The sequence below is a fragment of the Oncorhynchus gorbuscha genome, linkage group LG04 (genome assembly GCF_021184085.1).
Source record: "Oncorhynchus gorbuscha isolate QuinsamMale2020 ecotype Even-year linkage group LG04, OgorEven_v1.0, whole genome shotgun sequence".
NCBI lineage: Eukaryota > Metazoa > Chordata > Actinopteri > Salmoniformes > Salmonidae > Oncorhynchus > Oncorhynchus gorbuscha.
In genome coordinates, this window is record NC_060176.1 from 24,400,747 (window position 1) to 24,428,281 (window position 27,535).

Sequence of the window (27,535 nt, forward strand, 5' to 3'; positions counted from 1 at the left end):
GCGTGGTCGATACGCTTTTGATGCAAGTTTGAATTGGCAGATATATCTGCCACACTGATATTGCTCTACTCCGTGGGAAATCTTGATCAAATCCAGAACCGCACAGAAATGCTAAAACACAGCTCAGTGTGTTGTAAGAGCAGATCTTCTTCCGTCTAATTCCTATCAGGCCTAAATAGGGTGAAAGCGTTGTCAGCGCAAACGTGGTCCTGCTGTGTTTCCGACTTATCACAAGTCTGTGCAGTGTAATAAACAGACACACAAACACTCACACAAACAGACACAAACATATAACTCTCTCCAGAAGTTGCCATAAACTGACGGTCAAAACCAGCCATTTTTATACCAGCCAACCCAAAGTCTTTATTGCTCGCCTCTCTACCTTTACAATGTGTACAGGCAGTATGCCTTGGAGGCAGACCGGATTAAACAGATCCCTCGACAGCTACTGCTCTAAGAGCGTGGTTAGGTCTCACTGTTTGGACTGCAACCTATCCCAATTCCCATAGTCATGACCTTCACATTATCGTATGCGGTGCATTCAGAAAGTATTCAGACCCTTTGACTTTTGTTTTTACACATTTTCTTACATTACAGCCATATTCTAAAATAGATTCAATCAAATAACATCCTCATCAATCTACACACAATACCCCATAATGACAAAGCAAAAACAGGTTTTTAGACATGTTTGCAGATGAATAAAAAAATCAGGAACAGAAATACTTATTTACATAAGTATTCAGACCCTTTGCTATGTGACTCGAAATTGAGCATGTCTATATAAGGTCCCACAGTTGACAGTGAATGTCAGAGCAAAAACCAAGCCATGAGGTGGAAGCAATTGTCCGTAGAGCTCCGAGACAGGATTGTGTCAAGGCACAGATCTGGGGAAGGGTACCAACAAATGTCTGAAGCATTGAAAGTCCCCAAGAACACAGTGGTTTCCATCATTCTTAAATGTAAGACCTTTGGAACCACCAAGACTCTTCCCAGAGGTCGCCGCCTGGTCAAACTGAGCAATCAGGGGAGAAGGGCCTTGGTCAGGGAGGTGACCAAGAACCCAATGATCACTCTGACATAGATGAAAAGTGCTCAAGACCTCAGACTGGGGTGAATGTTCACCTTCCAACAGGACAACGATCGTAAGCACACAGCCAAGACAACGCAGGAGTGACTTCAGGACAAGTTTCTGAATGTCCTTGAGTGGCCCAGCCAGAGCCCGGTCTTGAACCCGATCGAACATCTCTGGAGAGACTTGAAAATAGCTGCGCAGTGACGTTTCCCAGCCAACCTGGCAGAGCTTGAGAGGATCTGCACAGAAGAATTGGAGAAACTCCCCAAATACAGGTGTGCCAAGCCTATAGCGCCATACCCAAGAAGACTCAAGGCTGTAATCGCTGCCAAAGGTGCTTCAACAAGGTACTGAGTAAAGGGTCTGAATACTTATGTAAAAAAAAAAAAATTGCTTTGTCATTATGGGCTATTGTGTGTAGATTGATGAGGGGAAAAAAACAATTGAATCCATTTTAGAGTAAGGCTGTAACATAACAAAATATGGAAAAAGTCAAGAGGTCTGAATACTTCCCGAATGCACTGTATGATACAGTGCCTTGCGAAAGTATTCGGCCCCCTTGAACTTTGCGACCTTTTGCCACATTTCAGGCTTCAAACATAAAGATATAAAACTGTATTTTTTTGTGAAGAATCAACAACAAGTGGGACACAATCTGGAACTTTTTTAGCAAATCAAAAACTGAAAAATTGGGCGTGCAAATTTATTCAGCCCCCTTACTTTGTAGCGCCACCTTTTGCTGCGATTACAGCTGTAAGTCGCTTGGGGTATGTCTCTATCAGTTTTGCACATCGAGAGACTGAATTTTTTCCCCATTCCTCCTTGCAAAACAGCTCGAGCTCAGTGAGGTTGGATGGAGAGCATTTGTGAACAGCGGTTTTCAGTTCTTTCCACAGATTCTCGATTGGATTCAGGTCTGGACTTTGACTTGGCCATTCTAACACCTGGATATGTTTATTTTTGAACCATTCCATTGTAGATTTTGCTTTATGTTTTGGATCATTGTCTTGTTGGAAGACAAATCTCTGTCCCAGTCTCAGGTCTTTTGCAGACTCCATCAGGTTTTCTTCCAGAATGGTCCTGTATTTGGCTCCATCCATCTTCCCATCAATTTTAACCATCTTCCCTGTCCCTGCTGAAGAAAAGCAGGCCCAAACCATGATGCTGCCACCCCCATGTTTGACAGTGGTGTGATGGTGTGTTCAGGGTGATGAGCTGTGTTGCTTTTACGCCAACATAACGTTTTGCATTGTTGCCAAAAAGTTCAATTTTGGTTTCATCTGACCAGAGCACCTTCTTCCACATGTTTGGTGTGTCTCCCAGGTGGCTTGTGGCAAACTTTAAACAACACTTTTTATGGATATCTTTAAGAAATGGCTTTCTTCTTGCCACTCTTCCATAAAGGCCAGATTTGTGCAATATACGACTGATTGTTGTCCTATGGACAGAGTCTCCCACCTCAGCTGTAGATCTCTGCAGTTCATCCAGAGTGATCATGGGCCTCTTGGCTGCATCTCTGATCAGTCTTCTCCTTGTATGAGCTGAAAGTTTAGAGGGACGGCCAGGTCTTGGTAGATTTGCAGTGGTATGATACTCCTTCTATTTCAATATTATCGCTTGCACAGTGCTCCTTGGGATGTTTAAAGCTGGGGAAATCTTTTTGTATCCAAATCCGGCTTTAAACTTCTTCACAACAGTATCTCGGACCTGCCTGGTGTGTTCCTTGTTCTTCATGATGCTCTCTGCGCTTTTAACGGACCTCTGAGACTATCACAGTGCAGGTGCATTTATACGGAGACTTGATTACACACAGGTGGATTGTATTTATCATCATTAGTCATTTAGGTCAACATTGGATCATTCAGAGATCCTCACTGAACTTCTGGAGAGAGTTTGCTGCACTGAACGTAAAGGGGCTGAATAATTTTGCACGCCCAATTTTTCAGTTTTTGATTTGTTTAAAAAGTTTGAAATATCCAATAAATGTCGTTCCACTTCATGATTGTGTCCCACTTGTTGTTGATTCTTCACAAAAAAATACAGTTTTATATCTTTATGTTTGAAGCCTGAAATGTGGCAAAAGGTCGCAAAGTTCAAGGTGGCCGAATACTTTCGCAAGGCACTGTATGTGCTTGGAGGTCCCCTCCTCCCCAAGCCATCCTTAAAAACATTTCAACAGCCCTCCGAGAGCCTGACGGCATCCCTTTGCATGAGGGTACATTTTAATGTAGGCCCTACGTCCTCTCAAACAGTATTGAAGTCATACCTGCCAGATTCAACCACTTCAAACGCATTCCCCTATCTCACTCCTGTATCTCCCACTCCCGCTCCCCTTAACCCCTGCCCACTGCTAGTTTAGTTATGGATTTGATCAGCACAAGAATAATGTTTTAGAGAGAAAGAATGACTATTGACGTGTGTAAATGTTTCAGCTAAACAGCTTCCACATCGGTCATCCAAATGCCACATCCATCAAGGCAAACCCATTTCAGTGAGTTCCACAGTGACAGGTTATCAGACAGGCGTGGTCACTCAGGCCCAAAGTCACAGCGTCGTATCAGCAGGGTTATGAAGCACAGCCAAGGAGAGGGCATAGCCGTCTCTGGGTTAATCTTCCGTTTTTTTATATCTTAAACACCTTCGACTAAGCAGAGTCCCACGGTAGGCTACATTCTTTCAGTTAAAGAAAGAAAACGTTAAGTATTATTCTGAATACATAATTTGAGCTGTGTAACTCGGGCATAAAAGGTAGCTTAAATCACACTACCCATACAAACTCCCTCATTAATATTACAGGGACCGTCCTTTGAGTTCATTCCGTTTTCTCAATTTGAGCGAGGAGAAACGGTTGCAAGAGTAAGGTATTATAAGGTGCGCAAATCACATTTTAGGGTTCAGTGTACAAAGGAACAGCTAAACTGCATGAACCTTTGTCCCGCTATGACTTCTTCAACATTCAATGTTAAACTAAGCTCTAATCTTCCTATATGCCTTCCTCCTGTTTCTAACCAACTAAAATACATGTGGTCTGAATGCTCCATATAGTTGTATTTAAAAAAAAAAATATATATATATATATATTTTTTTTTTTTTTTTTTACAAGTGCCACAGTGTCGTTTCATAATGCTTCAATTTTTAGTATTGCCTTCTCCTGCATGAAGAAGAAGAAAAAAACACCCATTTACATAGCTTTTATATGGGTGTTGTTATTAGCACTGTGTTTGAAAGACTTTATATTGCCTGTACCTGGAATAAATGGTATTTATGAAATATTTTCTTTCTGGCTGGGTATTAAAAAAGCTGATTGGCTAGTCAGTGAAAGTAAGAAACTGACTTCACATTTTGCCTGCTGGAAAAGCAAGTGAAGATGCCAAAGAGTCTGTGACCATCCAGCATTGGAGGCCGTAAGTGTAGAGGGGATAACTGCTTCAATACTACTGTGGTCAACCTGGCTATTTGTCACATACAACATACATCTGGAAGCAAGATTTCTCTGGATGGAGGTGCATCAGATATGACTTATGTGTGATGTGAGGTTGTTTAAACTAAGAAACAGAGAGAGGGGCGGCAAGAAATAGATGAGGAATGAGTGAGAGGAGAAGCCTTTTGTTTGGAAAGAAAGGCTTATTGTTGCTAAAGTGGAGCAATACTTACTCATTACTTTTGGCCAGAGAGAGATGGAGAGACTCATGCAGGGGCATAGGTCAAATGACCTGTGTGTGTTTTGGTCTTAATGTTAATTGGATTAAACTAATGGGTTTAGAAGTATGCTGTGTTTCCTGGTGCTATTCAGGCCTATGCTTTTTTCTCTTCACATGGGGGAGGTAGTCTGCCACAGTTAACAAATGTAAAAGTATCAGTTTTATTGATACGTGTGTGTGTGTGTGTGTGTGTGTGTGTGTGTGTGTGTGTGTGTGTGTGTGTGTGTGTGTGTGTGTGTGTGTGTGTGTGTGTGTGTGTGTGTGTGTGTGTGTGTGTGTGTGTGTGTGTGTGTGTGTGTGTGTGTGTGTGTGTGTGTGTGTGTGTGTGTGTGCGTGCAAAAATTAATCAAAGCGGGGGCGATGATGAACCGTTTCTGTAGAATTCTGTCAAAGGTTAAGAGCTAGTTATTTTTAAGAATGACATGAATCTCGGAGAGACAGTGATTGCCTAAATGACCACTGTAATTACCAATTACTTCTTGAAGCAGAGAATATATTCACGGCATGTAGCCCGCTAAATACAGACAGGCATTAGCCCATTTACGTACTAATGCACATCATTTAGATCCTGAAAAGGGCAGATGGGAACACAATGGAAGATATAATAGATACCGTCTAATATCATTCCAAAAAGAATATTGGATTCATTGGAGATGAATATTACTTTGTGTCAGGTTGTTTTTCCATAAAAAGTTCCAAATATATTTCATCTCTCTCTCTCTCTCTCTCTCTCTCTCTCTCTCTCTTCTCCTTTTGTAACCACTTTACTATTGTGATCATTAACATGGGTATTGTTACAGTAAAGTGAGATCCAGCAAGACAGAGCAGATTACTGTTGTGTGTGTTACTGGCCATGATCCTCGTCTCTGCATTAAAAGACAATGAAATATTAGACAAACTTCACAAAACTAGTGTTGAAGTCGGAAGCCCTCACACTAGCTACTGCGTGTTGTTTAGTCTGTGGCATACAGCTAAGCAGTTCCAACTTCTGTGCCGGAAAACAAGACTACAAATCAGAGAGAATCCGTTGTAGTATCAAGACTCGTTTAGTTTTCTCCTTGTCAACCAGCCACACTCCAAACCATTGAAGACAGAACGAGGAAAGTCGAGACAGAAGCAGAGGGGGGAAAAGTTGATGACAAGCCTTGTCTGGCGAAAGGATTTTTACTAAATTAGACATAAACTGCAAAGCTCTGCATCTTCACAGGAACTAGTAAAATCCCATAAATAAGTGAGACTAAATGACAAAGACGGAGTGCACAAACAAAAGCGGTGTACAAGAGAGAGAGAGTGGGATGTTTTTGGGGGTTGGGATAATGAGTTGTATTTTTGCTTCTTCTCTCAACCCCCTTCTCTCTCTTTTAGACACTGTTCCCTTTCTCTCTTCCTCATACTCCTCCTCTTCCTCCTCCTCCTCCTCTCCTGTTCCCTCTCTCCATGTCACCTCCAGTGTCAGCCTTGTGAGATGCTCCCTTGGCAGAATAATAGGGACACGTACTTGCTCTCGATGTAATCTCGTCTTCCCTCCATCTGATAAATACTTTGAGTGGAAGCTGATTATTTTAGTTGGCTGTGCGTTTCAAAGGGAAGGTGGTGAATGGGGGGGTGAGTGTTTTCTATCCAAACTTTGAACGGGTGACATCATCTCCCCCTTTGCAAAGTCATGTCCGCGGCTGCCCACTTCCCGGTTGAAAGGGATTAGCTTTATTCCATGTGGAGTTTTCTTGAACGAGCGTTTGGCACTACACAGAAAGCAAATCCATAGGGGCGAGAGATTCACATTGTAATGGTAGTAATAGCTTGGGGGGGAACACACTTGCTCACAGCCGTTGAAAAGCCGCCCTGTGTCCCACACCCCTTCATCCATTGCCCAATTACAGAATGTTTTAGGATTGAAATGAATCAGGATATTTTTAAGTAGAGGAAACAAAGTGACTGTGTGATGTTGACTGTTTATTTCTTCCAAACGTCCCTGTCATCTCTTGCCAAAGCAGTTTAGCAGCACCATTGTCACTCCTCACTTTGCCACTGGCTCCACTGTGACATCTTTCTGCTTAAAACAATACCTGCCGTTTTACAACAGAAGCACTTTTTTCAACTGTCTTGGCGTCATCACTTTCTCCTTTTTTCTGTGCACTGAGCCTTTTTTCATGTGATGTTGGCACTTTTCTTTAATAGTTAATGTTGCAGTGAAATGAGGTGACTTACTTCTAAAACATCCCAAAGGGGGATTTCTCTCTCATGGTGACCCTGATTTAGGAAAGGTTGAAACCCTTCTCAGATGAATGGAGTCATTTGATAATGGAGGTCAACGGTGACTTTCAACCTGAAAACGAGACGAGCACGAGGACAATCATGCCAATAAGAACAACCAAAGAAGAAAGGAACATTCTTCAGTCGCAGTATGGCTATGAAGGCATGGCATTTGAATGACACATTGATGGCCACAACGCGTGTATCGAATGCCAAGAGTCCAGAAGATGGAACCAGTCTGGTTTTGAGCAGGCCAAACGCTTAGCGGGGAGTCCACAAACTGCTTAGAGCTGACATTTTGTGTGTCTCCAGGAGGTAAGTAAACAGGGATAGGCAGACAATCAAACCCACCCTAAACCCCCAATCTCCATCGATCACATTTAATTGTTTTTCCATTGGTGATGTTGAAGATAACATACATCTTCCCTTTACACTATAACTGGCGTTGTGAGAACAGACCCTGTCTTCTCTTTGACTCAGGCAGTAGGGCTAGAAAATTGCTGATGTACTGTATTGTTCTTAGTCTGATGGGTTTAGAGTTCATTGAATGGGACCAGGTTCTTGTTAAATCACAGAGACTGATTGCTTTTATGTTCTACTGCACTGACTTTTCTATTTCAGCCTAAATAAATAAATAACCTGGCAATACGCAGGGTATGAGAGGGTGAACTCAACACGATTCCAATGAAGTCAAGAGAATATTAGAACATGTGCATTGTTTTACCATGAAACATATAATTAAAATCAAACAAATGGATCTTCGCTTTTTTGTAATCTCACAACACTGTACCTGTCCCCAGACTATCCAACTCCAGGGTGGCTGATGGGGGGAAAAGAGAAGAAAATACAGCGAAGGACATTCCATACCCCAATAGGCTTGATGGGCGAAGGTGCCATTTACAAAGCTAATGGAATAGAAACATTATATTGTAATTCCATTGACTTGACTCATATTGCAATTCAACTCACATTTTGAGATCAACAAAGTTGGATCACTCTGGTCAACATCAAAACAAAACTGTAGAGTGACTGGGTACCTACCAGGTTCAATGACTTCCTCTGTGATTTGTTCATATGAAATGATGCCGCATGCCATGAAAGCAATAATGGCTTAACAAGAATTCATTGTTTTATGCTGTTGCTCACCATGTGTCATTGACTTTAATGCCTTATAAATACTGTTGGTGTACTAAATTGCTCTGATATTGTCACGTTTTATAATCTCAATGGTAAAATTGTGGTGCTTTTATAGAGGAAAATATGAAAAAGGCTCACTCGGGTTTGTAGTTGTACGATGACGAGTCTTACTCATTTCACTCGGGGCACTTTGTGTTGATAGCTTACTGTGCAGACGAGAGGCGTGTGGTGCTTGAAATAATTGTCCTTTTCGTAGTAAGAAAGGCCATATCAATTAATAATAAATAGCCTCCTTAGTTATTATGCCACTGCACAGTGGTTGGTCAGCCATTAAATGTGGTTTTCCCCTATCCCTTCCCCTATCCCTATCCCCATCCCTATCCCTATCCCTATCCCTATCCCTATCCCTATCCCTATCCCTATCCCTATCCCTATCCCTATCCCTATCCCTATCCACATCCATACCCCTATCCCTATCCATATCCATATCCCTATCCATATCCCTATCCCTATCCATATCCATATCCATATCCATATCCATATCCCTTTCCCTATCCCTATCCATATCCATATCCATATCCCTATCCCTATCCATATCCATATCCATATCCATATCCATATCCATATCCCTTTCCCTATCCCTATCCCTATCCCTATCCATATCCCTATCCCTATCCCTATCCCTATCCCTATCCCTATCCCTATCCCTATCCCTATCCCTTTCCCTATCCCTATCCCTATCCCTATCCCTATCCATCCATACCCCTATCCCTATCCATATCCATACCCCTATCCATATCCCTATCCCTATCCATATCCATATCCATATCCATATCCCTTTCCCTATCCCTATCCATATCCATATCCATATCCATATCCCTATCCATATCCATATCCCTATCCATATCCATATCCATATCCATATCCCTTTCCCTATCCATATCCATATCCCTATCCATATCCCTATCCCTATCCCTATCCCTATCCATATCCCTATCCCTATCCATATCCATATCCCTATCCATATCCCTTTCCCTATCCCTATCCATATCCATATCCATATCCCTATCCATACCCCTTTCCCTATCCCTTTCCCTATCCCTATCCCCTTTTTCACCTTTTGCGGAATGGCTGAGGGTATTTGCGCCTGTAATAGAAGCATTTCGTATCAGCTACTTTAGCCTATGCGCTTATTCATGAGTTGTTGCGGAACATACGTGTGTGTGGGGAGAGACGTGTATTTGAAATGAACACAGAGGAATCTATTCATCTCCAAGTTGAAACAATTCTTTGTGGATCATATGCTTTCCCAATTGTACAAATCTAACAGTTGTGTGAGAGGTGAATTTCTCACTTTGTCTTTTTTTAATGCATGCAGATAGGCATACCACTGCTAGAGAAAGAAAGAATTTGGCTAAATCCTCCACCGAACTCTTTTAAATAGACCCGTGAGGGAAAATACTGTATTTGTTTGAAATATTTAGGGGAAGGCCAGTGGCTAGACACCAGGTTTGGATGAAGAGATGTCTTGTCTCTCTTCACTCCTCTCTTGAGCACACACCCACTACACACCCATGTGCTCCTCATCCCTCATTTCATTTAGACATGAAGACGGTTTGGTCTTCACAGAGAGTTTGGTTTGGTCGGTTTGGTCTTTACCCACCATACATAAAAGTGAAACTTCCAGATTGAACACTGTCTTCTCATACTGTATACGGCAAATGCATACACCCACACCCAAATGTTGCATTTGCTCATATATCAAATAGAGCTTGGATTGGAGCAGTGAAGTGATTATTTGGATTAATGGAGACATGGAGACATGTTGAGCTGTGGTGCCGGCGACCTCTGACCTCAGTGATTCTCTGTGAATACGTGTGAAGACGGACCAGGGGCTCAGTCAGTGTGGGAGGAGACAGGAGAGCAGGGTGGATAGATGAGGTGTCTCAAATTGTCAAAACAATAGGCTCATCTGCTCAAATTAAACCCTGTATTACTAGAGGTGTAGCGAGGTTAAATCGAGATAGGACTGAGTGTGTAAAAGAGAAGATGTCGCTCTTTGCTCTTTCCAACAGGACAGGTTAGTAGGGGATCTCTGAGCATCTATCCAGTTAGGAAGCATGTGATCTGGTATGTATCAGAGCACCACTAGGACTTTGGTCACGATGCCAGCCAACGTCGCTCAGTAGATCCAACATGCTGCTACTACTTTGACACATAGAGTGGTTGAGTTCACATCACGCACAGTTGATTTTTAATCTCAAGTACTCACCAGCCAAACGACATCTGTTTCAAAATGTGGGATAGTATTTCCTGTTTCGACTCAAGGAGACACCCCCCCCATTCAAAAAACAGTCATCCACATATCCGTACATTGTGCAGTATTTACAAATTCATAAGAATTCAAATATTCGGAATAAAATGTAGCAAACAGAGGAGCAGCCATAAGCATGAAAACACATCAGATGTATTCCTCCTGTCTTGTTTACTGGTTCACGGAACACTGGATGCAAACAGAATGCAAATGCATTTGATTGAATCAGGTGACGCAGAGGTAATTGTATTTGGAGAAATGTCCAAGATTTTTTTTTTTTTATCATTATCAGTCGGGGGGTTTCTTTATGAAATCCATCTTAAACAAAAGCTATCATCGCTCCAAAGGCTTGTGATCTTCCTTTGTCACTTGCGGATGCGGATGCGTCTTTAATTTCCTTTCAATTAAAAGTAAATATGCGGTTTTTATTTTTTCCCCCACTGTGAAATCTAAACAAGAGGAGTCAACACGAGCAGACAGGTGAGGAATATTCATTTTTTTCCCCCTGATCTGATTCAACAGGCGCTGCTTGCCTCTCTCAATGCTTGTTCTCCCAGTGAGATCCACGACAGTGGAAAAAGAATAGTTTTGAATAAACGTTTTATTGTCACATACACTGAATAGGTGCAGTGGAATGTGTTGTTTTACAGGGTCAGACATAGTAGTACGGAGGCCGTGGAGCAAATTAGGGTTAAGTGCCTTGCTCAAGGGCGCATCAACAGATTTGTCACCTTGTCGGCTCTAACCTCTAAGCTACCGGCTACCCGGTAATAACTGTACTATTATATATATATATATATATTTATTTATTTTTGCCACAAAACATAACCATCATATTGTATATAATTGATTTCTTTTTTAGGTAAACCCACTGTGCTGTACTTTTAACCAGTTTAATATTCTCGACAAAGACAAATTCCTACATGATTTTTCTCTCCAGGTGTTAATAAAAAGGTGCTATTTAAACCCCATTGTAAAACGTGTTTGCATTGCTGGACCCGAAAAGGGCTTAATGGTTCCCTGAGAAGAATTGGCCTGTACAGTATGTCCAGTTACCTCGCTATCCCACAGTAATTAAATGTCTGGACACACTTTCTATTCTGTCTTTGTTTTAAAGCACCCTGCTCTCTCCATGTTTGCCTCGTGCCAGTCTAAATCAAACCGTATCTATGTTCCACAGTCAGAAAAACAACGACACTATTCAATTTTTTTCATTTCGCTTCAGGAAGGACACCAGTTCAGCTTAAGTAAAACTGAGTCAAGGCCTTGATTTAATATAAGTGATGTCATTACAGGGTCACATTTCAATGTGTAATATGATATACATTTGGTTTCCCTGGGCCTTTCCAGGGTATACTCTTACTGTGCTTTTAGGCTCCTCTGTTTCTCTGTGGGCTTCACATGATAGATGGCCTCATCCCTTCCAAATGTTTTATTGCTTTTGTCATTAGCAGTGGTGGCAGAGGCACACTACTGTCATTTACTGCATATATCTGGGTCAACAAAAGAGAGTTGGAATGAAACTGCAGCTGAATGAGGCCTGGTTATGTGAGATTAGAAGAGTTGGATTACAAAATGTATGAATGTACACAGATACACCTGCTTGTGGAAATGTATCCATCACTGTGAATCTAAAGACATGTATTTTCACCGGATTGGTTTTGAGTCACACTGTCTCAAACTGACTAGCAAACAATGGGCTGTGACCTTTGACCTGTCCAACCTCTCAAAAACCTCATCTCTCCTCAAGTAGAGTTAATAAATATTCTATAGGCTTACCACATGACACACTGTCAGAGGAAATACATTCAACTTGAGTTTTTTTCCAACCCAAACTTACTCGTTTGTGTGCTGTGGGAAGGACTGGATGAATGTGTGGAGAGTGAAGAGAGACAGAGAGACAGAAAATGAGGTTTTGGTTGCGGGAAACCCTTAGCAAGCACAACGTGCCATAATTGCTAGGATCTGACTGAATTTTTGGAGGGACCGCCTTTTGGATCATCCGTCACCTTTTGTCTGTTTCTCTCCCAGTTGAAGTGGATGTGTAGCCCAAGGTCAGCTAGTGTGCTGAAGCTTCTCGTTCTTTGGTGTTATTTTGTATTTCTGACCCGGTGCCGTCGGAAGAATTTTAAACAACAGACTTCCTGGTTGTTTTCAGCAAGGCCTCATGTAAAATGGATAGGGGTGGCACATTTATTGAAGTTTGATTTAAAGTGTTGGGCAAAAAAAAAAAGAGATCTTGTCATAAATTATTTTACTCATATCCAACCCTGAAATGTATGTTGGATTGTTAAATAATGCATCACCTAACACATAATTAGGACAACACCAGTCTTTTTACTATGGGTGGTTCTTTACGGTTTTTTAATGGATGCCGAGGACACCTGATTGATCTCAGGAAAACATTACCCCTCTGTAAATGGCAGCTAGTGTTTTAAATGCATGTTTCACTCTAAATGATATAGGTTATCATTTGAATGCTCATTATCATTTAGACACAAAATAAGCGAGGGTAATGTGTCCTAGAACACAAGCCACCAGCGTAATGTTGTACCCAATAATGTACGTATATATTTGCTTTCAGAGAGTGATTATTGCCATCCGGAATGCACGCTTTTTTGATTCTAACGCAATGTGACAAAATGCTAAGAGCTGTAAATAAAGAAAAAAGAAAGAATATTTGATGTGCTTTTTTCCCCCTCTCCTGAAGATAACACCTTTAGTGGAAGTGCCTAGGAGCATTAATAAGCAGACAGGATGTATGGGTAATCTTCAGCTTTGAGCCATTACGCTACATTTATCTGTGACCCACACACTTTATATTATTACAGTTAAAGTCCATGAAAGTGTGTTTAGACAAAGATGAAGGCATTACCTGCACAGAAACCCCAAGTGCTATTAGAGGTTTAGCCCTCGTGATGTGAACTGGATATTAAATATCCTTTATCTTACATTTCTCTCAGCCTCGGGTAAGCTGATATCTCACTTCGCCTTGCCTTATATTGCTATTGCTGCAATAAACACATTGATATCAATGGAGTGAGTTTGTCCCAGTCTGAAAAGATTATGGGAGCCATGCCTCCCTTAACAAAGTACAAGGCCTATATATAGCTACATGTATAAAGAGTGGTGGTACGTAAGTAGGTTCTGCATAACGATTGACTTAGTGACACAGTGAAGCGTCTAGCTGAATGAGTGAAGGGGCAGTGCAGGCCATCGGGAGTTCCTCAGGGATAACACTCACCTGTATTTGATCTCTCCTCACTCCCTCTCCGCCAGTCCCCCTACTTGTATTACTTTTCAAGGCCAATACCGTGCGCTAGCTAGGGAGCTAGTTTTAGCTGTAGCATCCTCCCTTGGGTATGGATGGAGGTTGATGAGATTAACCTATAGCGGTTTTCTTCCTCTCTATTACACTCCAAATTACACACATTTAAGGAAAAGACAGTGGAAATCATATAAGGGCTGCAATCCTATTTAAAAATCCTCTCCTTGGGGTGAAGAATGTGAAATTTGCGAGTTTTCCCGTTATCTTCGGGCTTCACCCTGTCGTACCCCCCCCCCCCTTCATGGAGGATGGGATGGCATGAACACATTCTTCTTCATTTTCTATCATATAGTCTAATATACGCTTGTAGGTCTGGCATTGTTGATCATGCTGACGGTAGACCACCGCATGTGCTTGTCCCATGACTGCAGACATCAATGCTGTATCATACTGTACATATAGGGGGATGTCTAAACCACTACATGGTCAGTTTAACAGACATGAAAGAGAGACAGACCTGCCACTTGGTGTTCTATCGGCCAGCAGTGTGGGCTACTTGTTCTGTAGCTCCTCCCATAACGCTGTGGGAAAAGACCCACACAATCCAAGCCTTGCTACAGTGTGATTAACAAATGGGCGGACACGCATTATAAAGCCTTAGGGTGGTTGTGACGGAGCATGGAAAACCGGCTCATAACTTCCTGGGTATGAATAGCCCTGATGGATGTCACCAACGTCCAATTCAATTCTTCTTAAAAAGGAGAATCCGAGCTGCTTATTAAATATAAAAGAAATCAATCAAAAGTCAGAGGCCTTTATGCTTAATGTACTATGGACAAGCAAGAGTGTATCTCTGAATTATTCATGGTTTTGATGAGTGAGGTCAATAACAGAACCAATCCTCGTTATAATTGTTTGTAGTCCAGCGCAAAGGTCACACGACAACTTCTCGGAAGCGTAAAACATATTTTTTTCCCCCCTATCTGAATAAATAGTGACGAGCGAACCATAATGCTGTTGTGTTTTGTGGTACGTAAATATTTGCTGTCCAGTTGCTGAAGGTTTTGATGCACAGCTCCCTCTTTCCCTCTCCTCGCTTTCTCTCTCTCTCTCTCTCTCTCTCTCTCTCGCTCTGTCTCTCTCTCACACACATTCACTGCCAAATGAACACACACATGCACACACATTTACACACACAAGCTTCTTTGAGGAAATTGGGACTGACAATCAACGCCTGAATATGAGGAAACCCATCTCTATTTGAATATCTGTCTGCCCATTGAAACAGAACATCTACATACACTATATATACAAAAGTATGTGGACGCCCTTTCAAATTGGGGGTGTCCGCAAATTAGTTTGGCTATTTCAGCCACACCTGTCGCTGACAGGTGTATAAAATTAAGAACACAGCCATGCAATCTCCGTAGACAAACATTGACAGTAGAATGGTCTAACTGAAGAGCTCAGTGACTTTCAACGAACGTGGCACTGTGATAGGATGCCACCTTTCCAATAAGTCAGTTTGTAAGATTTCTGCCCTGCTAGATCTTCACCGGTCAACTGTAAGTGCTGTTATTGTGGAGTGGAAACATCTAGGAGCAACAACGGCTCAGCCGTGAAGTGGTAGGCCACACAAGCTCACAGAACGAGACCACCGAGTGCTGAAGCGTGTAGCGCATTAAAATCGTCCCCGGTTGCAACACTCACTACCAAGTTCCAAACTGTCTCTGGAAACAACGTCAAGTCAAGAACTGTTCGTCTGAAGTTTTAAAAATGGGTTTTCTAAGCTCCCCGCCATTGGACTCTTGAGCAGTGGAAACACGTTCTCTGGAGTGAGGAATCACGCTTCATCATCTGGCAGTTCGACGGACGAATCTGGGTTTGGCGGATGCCAGGATAACACTACCTGCCCCAATGCATAGTGCCAACTGTAATGTTTGGTGGAGGAGGAATAATGGTCCGGGGGTGTTTTTCATGGTTCGGGCTAGGCCCCTTAGTTCCAGTGAAGGGAAATCTTAACGCTACAGCTTACAATGACATTCTAGACTATTCTGTGCTTCCAACTTTGTGGCAACAGTTTGGGGAAGCCCCTTTCCTGCTTCAGCATGACAATGTCCCTGTGTACAAAGCGAGGATCATACAGAAATTGTTTATCGAGATCGGTGTGGAATAATTTGCCTGGCCTGCACAGAGCCCTGACCTCAACCCCATCGAACACCTTTGGTATGATTTAGAATGCCGACTGCGAGCCAGGCCTAATCACCCAACATCAGTGCCCAACTTCACTAATGCTCTTGTGGCCGAATGGAAAGTCCCAGCAGCAATGTTCCAACATCTAGTGGAAAGCCTTCCCAGAAGAGTGGAGGCTGTTATAGCAGCAAAGGGGCTGACCAACTCCATATTAATACCCATGATTTTGCAATGAGATGTTCGACAAGCAGTTGTCCATATACTTTTGGACATGTAGTGTAGCAGCAGCACACACAAGCTGAGGAGGACCTAGGGGGGGGTCATTGACCAAATGAATAAGAGACCAAATGTAAAATGTAAAAGTCTTCTCATTCCTTAAGTCTACCTCTAGTTGAACTTATCGTTCTCTTTTTTGCCTTTGCCCATCTGAAATTATAGATGATGATAACAATAATATGGTCATTTTGTACTGGAATCTCAGTCATTACCTGCTGTAAAGTGCTTCTAATTGATACCTCCAGAGAGATAATGATTACAATGCCCTCCAGGAAGATATTATTGCAATATTAACCTTTGTATATACTTTTATGCAGAAGACTCAGGCACATTAAGTGATCTGTAAATCTTGCTTCTCTTGTAATGCCATTACAAAAGAATGGATATTCAGAGGTGTGCCCTTTTCCTGATTAAGTGTGTCCAGGGTTTTTGGTCGTCTCTGGGCAATTGATGGCACGGAAGTGTAATTTCCCGATGTCTCTTCTATTACTGCGAAAAGGTTCTCAACCCTTGTCTCTGTGTCTCGCTCTTTGTTTGACCGGCTGGCAGCACGGTAGCCATGCGGCACTACGCTGGACTCCCCAAAACAAAACAATATTTTCCAAAGTACCAGCAATTTTTGGATGGGCCATTGCTCCAGTGTTAATTGGGCTGCACCACAGTCACCAACAACATGCAGAAACATTCTCTCAGCATTGTAGCGACGCTGCAGGAAGGTTGCATGTCACAATCTGGTACAAAGAGAAGCTCTGCAGCTGTAATCAGATTGAACTGAGATTAAATACTGTGCAGTACACAGTACTTTACTGTTAGCTGTCCTGCTATCCCATTGTAAAGAAGAAAGCTGATTTAATGATTAAGGAGGAGGAGACGGACCCTTGCTTAAGCGATAATTCAGCACAGCAGTGAAGAACAAGTACTGCTGACAAATGAAAACAAATGAATTCAGGGAGGACTGGTGTGTGTGTGTGTGTGTGCGCGCGTGCGTGCGAGCGCGTGCGTTGCGAGGGCAGTGATTCAGACCCATGACACAGGGAGCACATCCAAAACTGAATCATAAGAGTGAGCACAGGAAATTGGGATGTCCTTAGACTCTGTGACCTCTTGGCATTACAGCTAGCAGGCGCTCTGTGGCCACTGCACCATAGTTTACCCCCCCCTGTAATAACAAGCCACAGCCTCTGGTGTGCGCTGTCGTGAGTGTGGTTTTGATGGGAAGTTTGCCAATCATACTACATTTACTGTAGGTAAGCCTAAATGCACACAATCAAATCCATAGCTGCATGGCCATTGCTGAGCTTGATCACTTTGACAAAGTATGGTTACACTTACATTTCTCTTCATGTACAATGTTAGTGCTATATATCTTCACTGTAGGGTTCGGTTGGAAATATAAAGTGATCTTGTGTGGAGCCATATAAGCCATTTTTTCCAAGGATGGCTCATGGCCTACAAAGATTATCCTGTGGAATTTGTGTTTGGTAGCTCATATTTGTAACACAAGGTCACTGTCCTTCTGTGTTTAAAAAAAGAAAAAAATAATAATATTTTTTTTTTACAAATAACCAACATAATTCTCATGTGATTAGAGATAATTCACTGATAATTTAAGGCGGTTATATTGTGTTGTATTTCCCTGACAAAGCAACACATTCCTTTTATTATTCTCTTATGTTGTTCTCCAGGGCTCCTCAGCTGTCATGAACCAACTAAGGCTCTCCTTTGTTCGGAGTAACTGGAAACCATTGGTAAGTGTACACAGAGGTTAGTCTGACAGAGAAACTTGTGTGGTGTGGCAGCACCTTGCACTATTCAGCACTGTACTCCATGTGTGTCTGTCTGGTGAAAGGAAACGGTACCAAAGGAGGTGAAAGTGTAAAGGATTCTTCCTGAGGCGAGAAGCTTTTTTCAAGATGGATGTATATTACCTGTTTATCTTCTTTCTTTCTTTCTTTCTTTCTTTCTTTCCTTCTTTCTTTCTTTCTTTCTTTCTTTCTTTCTTTCTTTCTTTCCTTCTTTCTTCTTTCTTTCTTTCTTTCTAGTTTTCCTACAATCACACACTTTGTACCAGACCAGCTAAATGTATTGTGTTCATTGGCATGCCGATATGTTTGAATACACGACTATTGGATTGCCAATGCCAACTCACGTAAGCTCAGTGATAGTGGTCTCACTGGGGAGTAGCTTTGATTGAAGTGTTGAAGGGGAGAGGAGCTACAGAGGAGGCGTCACGTGTGTCCGGTGGAGGTCACCAATGGTCTGCAGGTTCTAATTATGTGCTAATAGCCACTGAGGAGGTCATTTGGAGCCATTAAGGAGCGCCTGTAGGTAGTTAACGGCCCACAGCATAACCCAGGCTCCTTAATGTTCCCACGGAGGCAGTTAGCCCTCCGTCACCAACGGCAGCTGCCTCATTATTGCGATTAGAAACCAATTGATAGGTAATAGTAAAATATGATGGCTCACTGTCCCATAAATATGGACTTTGGTTGAGAGGTGAGGAGCCAGGAGGAAGTAGTGGTACAGTACAGTAGTAGTTGGAGTATGAGGGAGTTAGCTGGTGGTAGGGTCTGGTTAAATCTGTGTGATAATGGCACCCTCTGTAAAGTTATCGCCTATAAGCTTATCAACTCAACAACAGATGGGCAGCCACGTACTCCCATTTGGGTTGAGGCTTGGGTCATGTATCATTCTTGTTTGTCACTTAGAGGGAACGTCCGTAAGCAGTGGCCTACTTGTTAACCCGTGTTTCCGATTTGTTCAGTAACTCCTCATAAGAAAGTTTTTCCCTTCACTGTCTTTCTGTGCCGTCGGCTGTGTTGTCATTAGTCTTGTTGTCCGAGGGTTCCTCCTAACACACTGTAGTTTATTTTACGTAGACATATGAGAATGATGGAACCTATCAAACCCGGGATATTTTAAGCATGCAGTAATCATGATTAAATCCCTTATGCCGAACATTGTTCTCAATCAGTTTGAGTCAGATGTTTTCATTTAGATTTTTTTTTTCTTCCAGTAGAGACATTGATTCAGATGATTTAAATTAGCATCCGCCCGGTTATCGGTCATAGGCAATATACTGCACTAAGTAACTCATCAAGTGGGGACAAGTTTGATCAGTATATACACTTTCTCCTGATAAATATAGGAACACAGTTTTCCCTAGTCTCACAATATGAGGATGATGAAACCTCAGACTTTAGATCTAAATATTTGTCTCTGCAGTATTTGTGCAGAGCCTCATTAATGATCAGAACTGCCAAACATGTAGTGCACTCGACCCCAGTCTGAAGAAAGAAGAAACAGTGGTGTGTTTGTCGAAATGTAAAAGCTTCACATACGGGATTGATGTAACCAATAATGATGAGATTGCGAAATGACTACGGCAATTGAAATGTATTTATTTTTATTTTTATAACGGTGCTCCTCATTTAGTGGATGTCATACTTGACAGTGTAATTTTAAGTTACATTTCAAAGTTTACAGTCACAGAGGGTTCAGAGAATCAAATTGCTTAAAATTGCACTCACTCCGTTTTCATTAAAGTAGGATACTTTGAAAAAAAATCTTCATCAAAGGCCTGGAACAGATTAATTGTACATTGAGAAACTCAATTTGAAGAAAGAAACATTTTCTCTACATATGAGCCAGCCACTCTGGTGTGTTTTCATTTAAATCTGAACTGGACAAGACTTTATGTTCCAGACTGGTTTTAAACACACACACACACACACGCACACGCACACGCACGCACGCACGCACACACACACACACACACACACACACACACACACACACACACACACACACACACACACACACACACACACACACACACACACACACACACACACACACACACACACACACACACACACACACACACACACACGCACGCACGCACACACACACACCACATCCTTGTAAAATGGGATGCACAGCAACATGAGTGCATTGCTACTGTAGGTCCCACTTTATTGCTATCATGTTGCATCAATGTTCAAAAATTGTTCTGTCTGTTGCTAATAATACTAATTTGCAATTGAGCTGAGGTTTGAAATGACTACAAGCAGGGCAACATCCAAGAGTACACGGAGAGGAGACTGAAGGAGTAACATCTTAGTTTAGTTGAGAAGTGAACAGTGGCGAGTCTGTTTTTCAAGCATGTTTTCTTGGATGCCTTCCAAGCATATAGTCCATAAGCAGAGCCATCTTCAGCTGGTAGTCAGAAACATCAGTCTTATGGGCCTGGAAGGACTGTCCAACACCCTGCTCTGTGCTCCCCTCCCCTCCCTGACCCCTGACCCCCCCAAACCCTAGCTCTGTCGACAGCGCCGTTGACTTCTATTATCTGTTTACTCTGTCAAATCTCTATCCTGCTATTGCAATATGTAAAAGATACAAGTAAAGTTATTGGGGGGGGGGGTACACGTACAGGAGGCAGGGAAATACCGGAATCTTCTACATGAGACGTGCAGTAATGAAATGTCAATGATCAGTGTATTATTTTTCATGAATATTCATTGATTTGTTTTTCTATGAAGGAATATAATGATAGAAATAAAGGCTTGGTAGAAGTCCATTTCCAAAATATCCTCAGGAATGTCAGTCAATAAGTGTATTGCCCTAAAGAGGTCTCTTGTTGTGACTCCCTTTTTTTCATCTGGAGCACCTGTTGCTAAATATAGGTAGAATAGTGCTGTAAGAGTTAACTGTAATCTTTACGTGTTTGTGGCTGTCTGCCTTTGGATTTGAAATGTTGGTCCTATTTTGCATACAGGCCAATAGGCTACTGTATTCATTCAAGTCTTTTAAAAGTCAAATTAAAACATGAAAAATGACGTGTTGCCTGAATTGGACAGAAAAAGACAAAATAAACAAAATAGGCCAATAAGCATGCATTTTAAATGAAGGGAATAGTTTATTAGTTCAAGGAAGTTAATGTTGCATGTTCATGTGTTATTCCCTGCACCGTAATGCACAATTATTTAAACGCAGGCTATATTTATGGGACATACCCGCGCTATATTGTTCGAAATGTGCATGTTTAAATCCATATGCCAACTTCCTTTTGACCTGCTTTCACATCCCCGTCGCATTGTCAAGCCTGTCACCGATAAAGAATCACTTGACTTGCTATAACAAGTTCAAAAGAAACCGAGAACGCGCTGTTGATCCATGAAGAATTGAGAAGAGGAACACCCCTACTGCTCTCGCTATCCTTCCCATAGAGATAGCGATATTATTGATGGGTTAGTTATGCTAATTCCTTTAGAGACAAACTTTTATTTTGGAATTTGTTCAAAAAAAGAATTTCATACACATCAAACTGGAAAATGCATGCTGAATTCCGAACCGTTTAAGGGGTAGCATGAGAATCTGATTTTCATAGTGAATAATGTATGTGGACTATCTTTAAAAAAATATGTTTTGTCTGGAAGGAAAAGAAAGCGCAGCCGGGATCGTTCCTTCTGGATTATCTATTAATGTTCCACTGAAAAAAAGATAACACTATAAATGAAAAAAAGACAAGAAAAAGTCATAACAACGTAGGCTAAACACACAGCAGTATAGCCATAAAACCAATAGCTACTAGCTATCCCTTTTTACTCTGATTTAAAGTTACATTTTAAATCACAAGATGTCCACGATCCAATAGAGTTATAATCCACTCCAATTAGGCTCATTGTAGGCCCGACACTCACACTTGAATCAAGCTGTAACACACCAACGTACATATCAGTGTCATACACAGATGGAGTGGCATGTGCTCATAACACATTAGGTCACTGTCATACTACCACACTGAGCAGTTGCGTGTGAGTATCCTTGAGTCACACACTGCCTTGGCACAAGTGGAAAGGGGAGACCATACGCTCACAGCTGTTCTATCTCCCCGTATAAATACGACCAGGGAGTCCAGTGTGGGACTTCTGACTGGTTATATACCGGATTTGATATCATCTCGATCAATGCGATGATGTGTCCCATGGTTCGAGGACATTTTGAATAATCAACCCTTCTGCGTTTGGCCGAACCGTCACCGTCCTCCTCTTTTGTCGACCTCTCCACGTTTGCTCGCTCTTATCATCGTCCCAGAGTCACATGCCCTTACATTCTAGAAAACCAACCGCCCATAGTAGTATGTGATACTTTTTATTATTACCAAACCGTTCCGATAATTACACCATAATCATTATATAATCCCACAAGAAAGAGTCTATTTAAGCAATTGCTTCGTCAACGCCGGAACACTGAAACTATAATTGCATTATATACCGCTCCTTCCACCACCTAGAGAAACATAATATATCAAACCATCTTTGTGTGAACATTTAGGAGAATGAAAGGTCGGCCTGTGCATCTCTGTCCTACCGCAAAAGTTATGCCAAAAAAAGTTTAGAGTCCTCGACGAAGTATACAGCTCTTTAAATCATTTCCCCGGGTTACTTGGAACCGTTGGGTGAGCGCGTTTAATATTGGACTTTTCTCTTTCTGTTTTAATAAGGTACGACGTGGCCTTGTTGAACAGCTTGGTTGTTTTAAATATCATATTTACTAATACATGTGCTTAATTCCTAGCCCATGGCTTCAGAAAGCGCTCCCATGCATTTTGTTAGAATAAACCTGGTTCGTCAGGGCACCTGAAAAAAAAGCCTCCCTCAGGACCAGTTTGCGTTTGTATGCATGCGATTGGCAACACTTATTTACATTAAATACGCCACAAGGTTACAGTGAGATGAACGTCATTTTATCACTGATTACTTCTCTTAAGCACTAGAGCTGTGACTGATGCTCAGGACGCGCAGACTACACCGATTTACCCTGGAGTTTTTTGTTGTTGAAGAAAAATACTTTAAATAGTTAACTGAAAAGGTAAGGACATGTACTTTTACAACATTATATGTGTTCAGTTGTTATGTGTTCACTGCATGGTCGCGGACTACATGTAATCAAAGCCAAATTATACACGGTGTCAACGTAACAAGAATGACAAAGTGAATGGCTTCTGATGAGAATAGACAGATTTTAATAAGAGTGTTTACCGGAGCTCAAGGTCAGAAACAAGCTGCGAGGTTGTGAATCCTTCTTTCTTTTTTTATACCGCAACACGGGGGAAATGTAGCCTACGATTAGAGATGATTATTATTTACGGTGTGGTTTTATCTTGGGTTACGCTCTTAGCTCCAGCAATGCCGAATGCCGCAAGACCTATATCTAGTTGCTGTGAATAACGCCGCGGACTACAATGGACTGCTTTTTTTTTGACGGTACAATGCATATCACCTACCAGATAGGGAGAGTCCAAGCTCAAAGATGGAAATATGTTGTGATGCTGAGTGATTAGTATCAATGAACACGTTTGGCCTGGGGAAAAAAACAGACCGAATGAAATAAAACGCAATTGTTTACTCAGGATATGTGCGGAACAGTAAGATAGATAATTCTGCATTGGACCATCGTAACAGGTCCGAAGCGCACTTTTCCCCCTTCAGCGAAAGAAAATGATCTGGTCAATCATATGGACATGCCTCATTATTCAATGAACACAATCTCTCACCAAGGCATCGTTTACAGACAGGAGTTTCTTCGCGCTACTTCAAATGTAAAGGTAAGAAGTGCGAAGCTTACGCATGGGTTTAATGGGGTTCGGAATGGTAACTCGAAGGCGTTTCGCTTTTGAAAGTCAGTTTGAATAAATGTTATTTTTATTGTATCATCTCAATGGGGCCTGTTTCTCTACGTGATCAAAAAATACAGTATAATTAAATATCCATAGCGGTGACGTTAGCATGCGGGGTTGTCAGGGTGGAAAACATTTAGTCTACATAATGAAAGCATGGGAAGACGTTGAACAGCGACTCAGAACCAACTATTCTCTTTTTTTATTTCAATGATTTCATAATAGTCATATGTAAAAGTTGTATATTCCAGACGTTTAAAATAGACAACGGAGTGTGCACAAACGTATTGGACACATGACATGCATAGCACAGGCGGATATTTGCGACTACTTTTAATGAAGTATAAACTGTTCCTCATACAATCTGCCTCGGAAACTTTCTCATCACATCCCTAGGGGTTTTGCTTAGAATTTCAGCTAACCTGTGTGCATATCGTTGGAGAAATAGGATTAAAGTTATCCGCTGCATGCCATGTGTCAAAACTTGTGAGATGGAAGAGCCGGTGAGACCTGCCATTTTGTGCTGTGATCGACCTCTTATGAATAGCAGCCATGCATTATGCTTTGAGGAACGTTATGATAGCATTCAACAACTGAGGGCTAAATGTCATATCACGCTTTAAAACATTTTATGTAGACAACACACATATCACTGGAGAAATTCAGATTTGAACGACTGATTCAAAACGCAGCTGCTTGGGGGAAATGTATCCACATTTGCAAAAGTTATAGCGATTCGGAAACGAATAAAACAGGTACTCATGACAAATAATTGTATGAAAAGGACGTAGCATAGCCTATAACTTAATCGGGAACGAGGGAGGTCGAGTCTAGCGAGTAGCGTATGCCACAACCATCATAAGATATAGAGAAATGCACGTTGCCTAATTTAAATGTTCCAAAATATAAATTATATCTTTAAAGTGCATATAGATTATGTCGGTGTGGGTTTAGATGTTTCGTTTCTTCCGCTGTGAATCTGAAATATGTCAGGGTAAATATATTCCCAGACATTCTGATAAACCCAAAATGTTCAAATTGCCTTTGTACGAGTCTATTATGTATCATTTCGTGGAATAAAACACAGGCTACCCGTTGCACTGCCAGTGCTTCAAACTCTCCCCGGCAGGACTTGTCTGCAGGTGTCCCTCATCCAACCGAGCAGCCTTTCACCTTGAGTAGAAGGGAGCGATCCTCCCATGTAAACACAGATGAACTGGGTATGAGATGAACCCAACTGGAAGGCAGCAAATTTAAACAGTAGCCTAGGCTACAATGGCCGAGAAGACACAAGACCCCCTCAACCGTAACGCAAGCGTTACACAACGTCCATCACATTGTTTCACTTTTTTTTGTATCTTCCGCAAAGTTGAGTTTGCGATAAATGTTTATTCCTTAGATTCATTGTCAAAGGAAATGAACAAATAGGATGCCCAGATGCACAGTCCGAGTAAGCCACTGTCATTGTTTAATGGTATTTGCCAGGCGGATATTATGTCTGTAATAGTGTCTGGGCGTGAACCTTTTTTTTGTGTCAGTTCTTTTTATTTTCTTATTGAGATGAAATAGCGATGGACAACAGTCCCACTGTAGTGCACTGAATTACAGATCGGGGCCCTACAGTAGCCTCCATGCAATTACCGATAGTTAGGAGAATGACAATGAATTGTGAGAGGTGTTATTGAGAGAAGAGAACGTGTTACTTTACTAACTGCTATGTAGTTGCAGCTCCTGTGTGTGTTGTCCTGGAGATACTTGACTGGTTTGCTACAAAATGTGGGGGAAATGTATTTTATTATTACATTATTATTACTATGATTACTATTATCGTCATCATGAATTGTGCAAGAATGCCATGAATGTTTTGACAGGCTATCACATTTCACATAGTTCAAACAATTGATTTGACAGATTCAAAATGTTGGTCATGTGTATGCTCTATTGTGAATTTGGTGTTATATTCCTAATCCCATCTTTGAATCTCATGTTTTGTTCTTATTGAATTCAATCACGTTCCTAAGCATCACAGGTGCCGTGTTTCAACTAGTTCGTCAACCTGTTTAGTGGTCAGTATTGCAATGTATCCTATTTTACCTGTGTCTGTTGCTCCGTGGGCCATGACAAGCTAGGGTGATGCACATCTTTAGGGAGAGAGAGAGAGAGAGAGAGAGAGAGGAGGATGAGAAGATGAGAGAGAACATGGCATGGGCATGGCATCAGTGCTCCTCTCCGGACCTGTCAATCTGCAGCCAGTCAACTGTAGCCGGAGCAGGAGAGCAGTCAGAGACGTGATCAAACAGCCATCCCACTCTTAAATGATTCTCGGCTCCTTTAATTGGTCGAAATTGTCTTCCAGATGTACGGTAGTAGCCAGGGTCCCTTGTGGGACGGTATGGCAGGCGAGGCCTGGCGATTATGTATTAATTGATATGTGCAGTGGAGCCCCCATCCCCTCTGGCTCCAAAGGCTAAGGCCTTTACCCCTGTGGCTTTACCCCCCCCCCCCCTCCTCAGTATAGTTTGGCAGGCAGGAGGGGCTCTTTCAGGAGCGGGCTGGAAGGCAAGCTGGGAGTGTAACACATAACAAAAAGGCTAGTCTGTGGTGAGCCTTGTAGTATGGTGACCTTGATTTAGAAGGTTCACTTTGGAGAGATGATGGTTAATAGACCCCATGTCTTCTGACACATGTCATGAAGCCCTGCGTTCGAACACACGAGTGCTACAGAGACGAGATGTTCACGTCTCACGCTTGTGAAGTTAGGTCCTGTTTTCGTCTGTAAGGCTGTGGCGCTCCACCCTTCTCTTGTCACGTGTGTCATACAGCATATATTGGTTTTACAGGTGTGTGTGTGTGTGTGTGTGTGTGTGTGTGTGTGTGTGTGTGTGTGTGTGTGTGTGTGTGTGTGTGTGTGTGTGTGTGTGTGTGTGTGTGTGTGTGTGTGTGTGTGTGTGTGTGTGTGTGTGTGTGTGTGTGTGTGTGTGTGTGTGTGTGTGTGTGTGTGTATGGATATGAGAGCGACAAGGATGTGAATGTCCAACGTCTTTTTTGTTGTTGTTGCGGATAGTAATCATAGGCGTCAGTGTGATGTAAGAATAAGGACTGGGCCGACAGATGAGGTGATGACGGATGAGCTTGACTCAATTGCCTCATGCCAGGGTGCCACCAGAAGGAGTGTCTGTCTGTCTGGAAAAAGGGAATGAGGGAGAGGGAGAGCGAGAGCACAGGGTGCGAGAGGTTTGCAGTGCTAGAGCTCAAACGAAGAGGTAGGCCTCTGACTAAAAAGACAGTTAGGCTGGTAAAAGGAGGAACATCAACTTGGAAGTATATGTGTGACAGTAAATAGCTAGAATTTGTAGATATATTCACAGACATGTTCTCTTTCTTTGTCTTTGTCTTTGTCTTTGTCTTTGTCTGTCTCTCTCTCTCTCTCTCTCTCTCTCTCTCTCTCTCTCTCTCTCTCTCTCTCTCTCTCTCTCTTTCTCTTCCCAGAGGTTTTGGGATAGATCTATATGGATCGTGGACCTGGGGATCTAGATTGATGTTTACACTCAATAATAGAATGTGTTAAGTTGGACTAGTTTACCCAGCCTTGGGAAAGATGAGCAGCTTGTGCTTCGACCTCGGCCTTTGTCTG

The 27,535-nt window shown here is 42.0% G+C and overlaps 1 protein-coding gene across 8 annotated transcripts in view; it reads left to right on the forward strand.

Moving 5' to 3' along the window:
* The first annotated feature begins 22,328 nt into the window (after positions 1–22,328).
* The window catches only part of LOC124033871 (zinc finger protein 536-like), a 203,735-nt gene continuing 198,528 nt past the window's right edge, over positions 22,329–27,535 (forward strand). For 3 of the 8 annotated variants that reach the window (XM_046346247.1, XM_046346248.1, XM_046346252.1), the window contains exon 1: positions 22,330–23,093. The gene's annotated coding sequence lies outside the window, so the exon portion shown is untranslated. Of the gene's footprint in view, positions 23,094–23,305; positions 23,830–27,535 lie in introns of those variants that run through there. The other 5 variants (XM_046346249.1, XM_046346255.1, XM_046346254.1 and 2 more) reach the window with 5 other exon arrangements.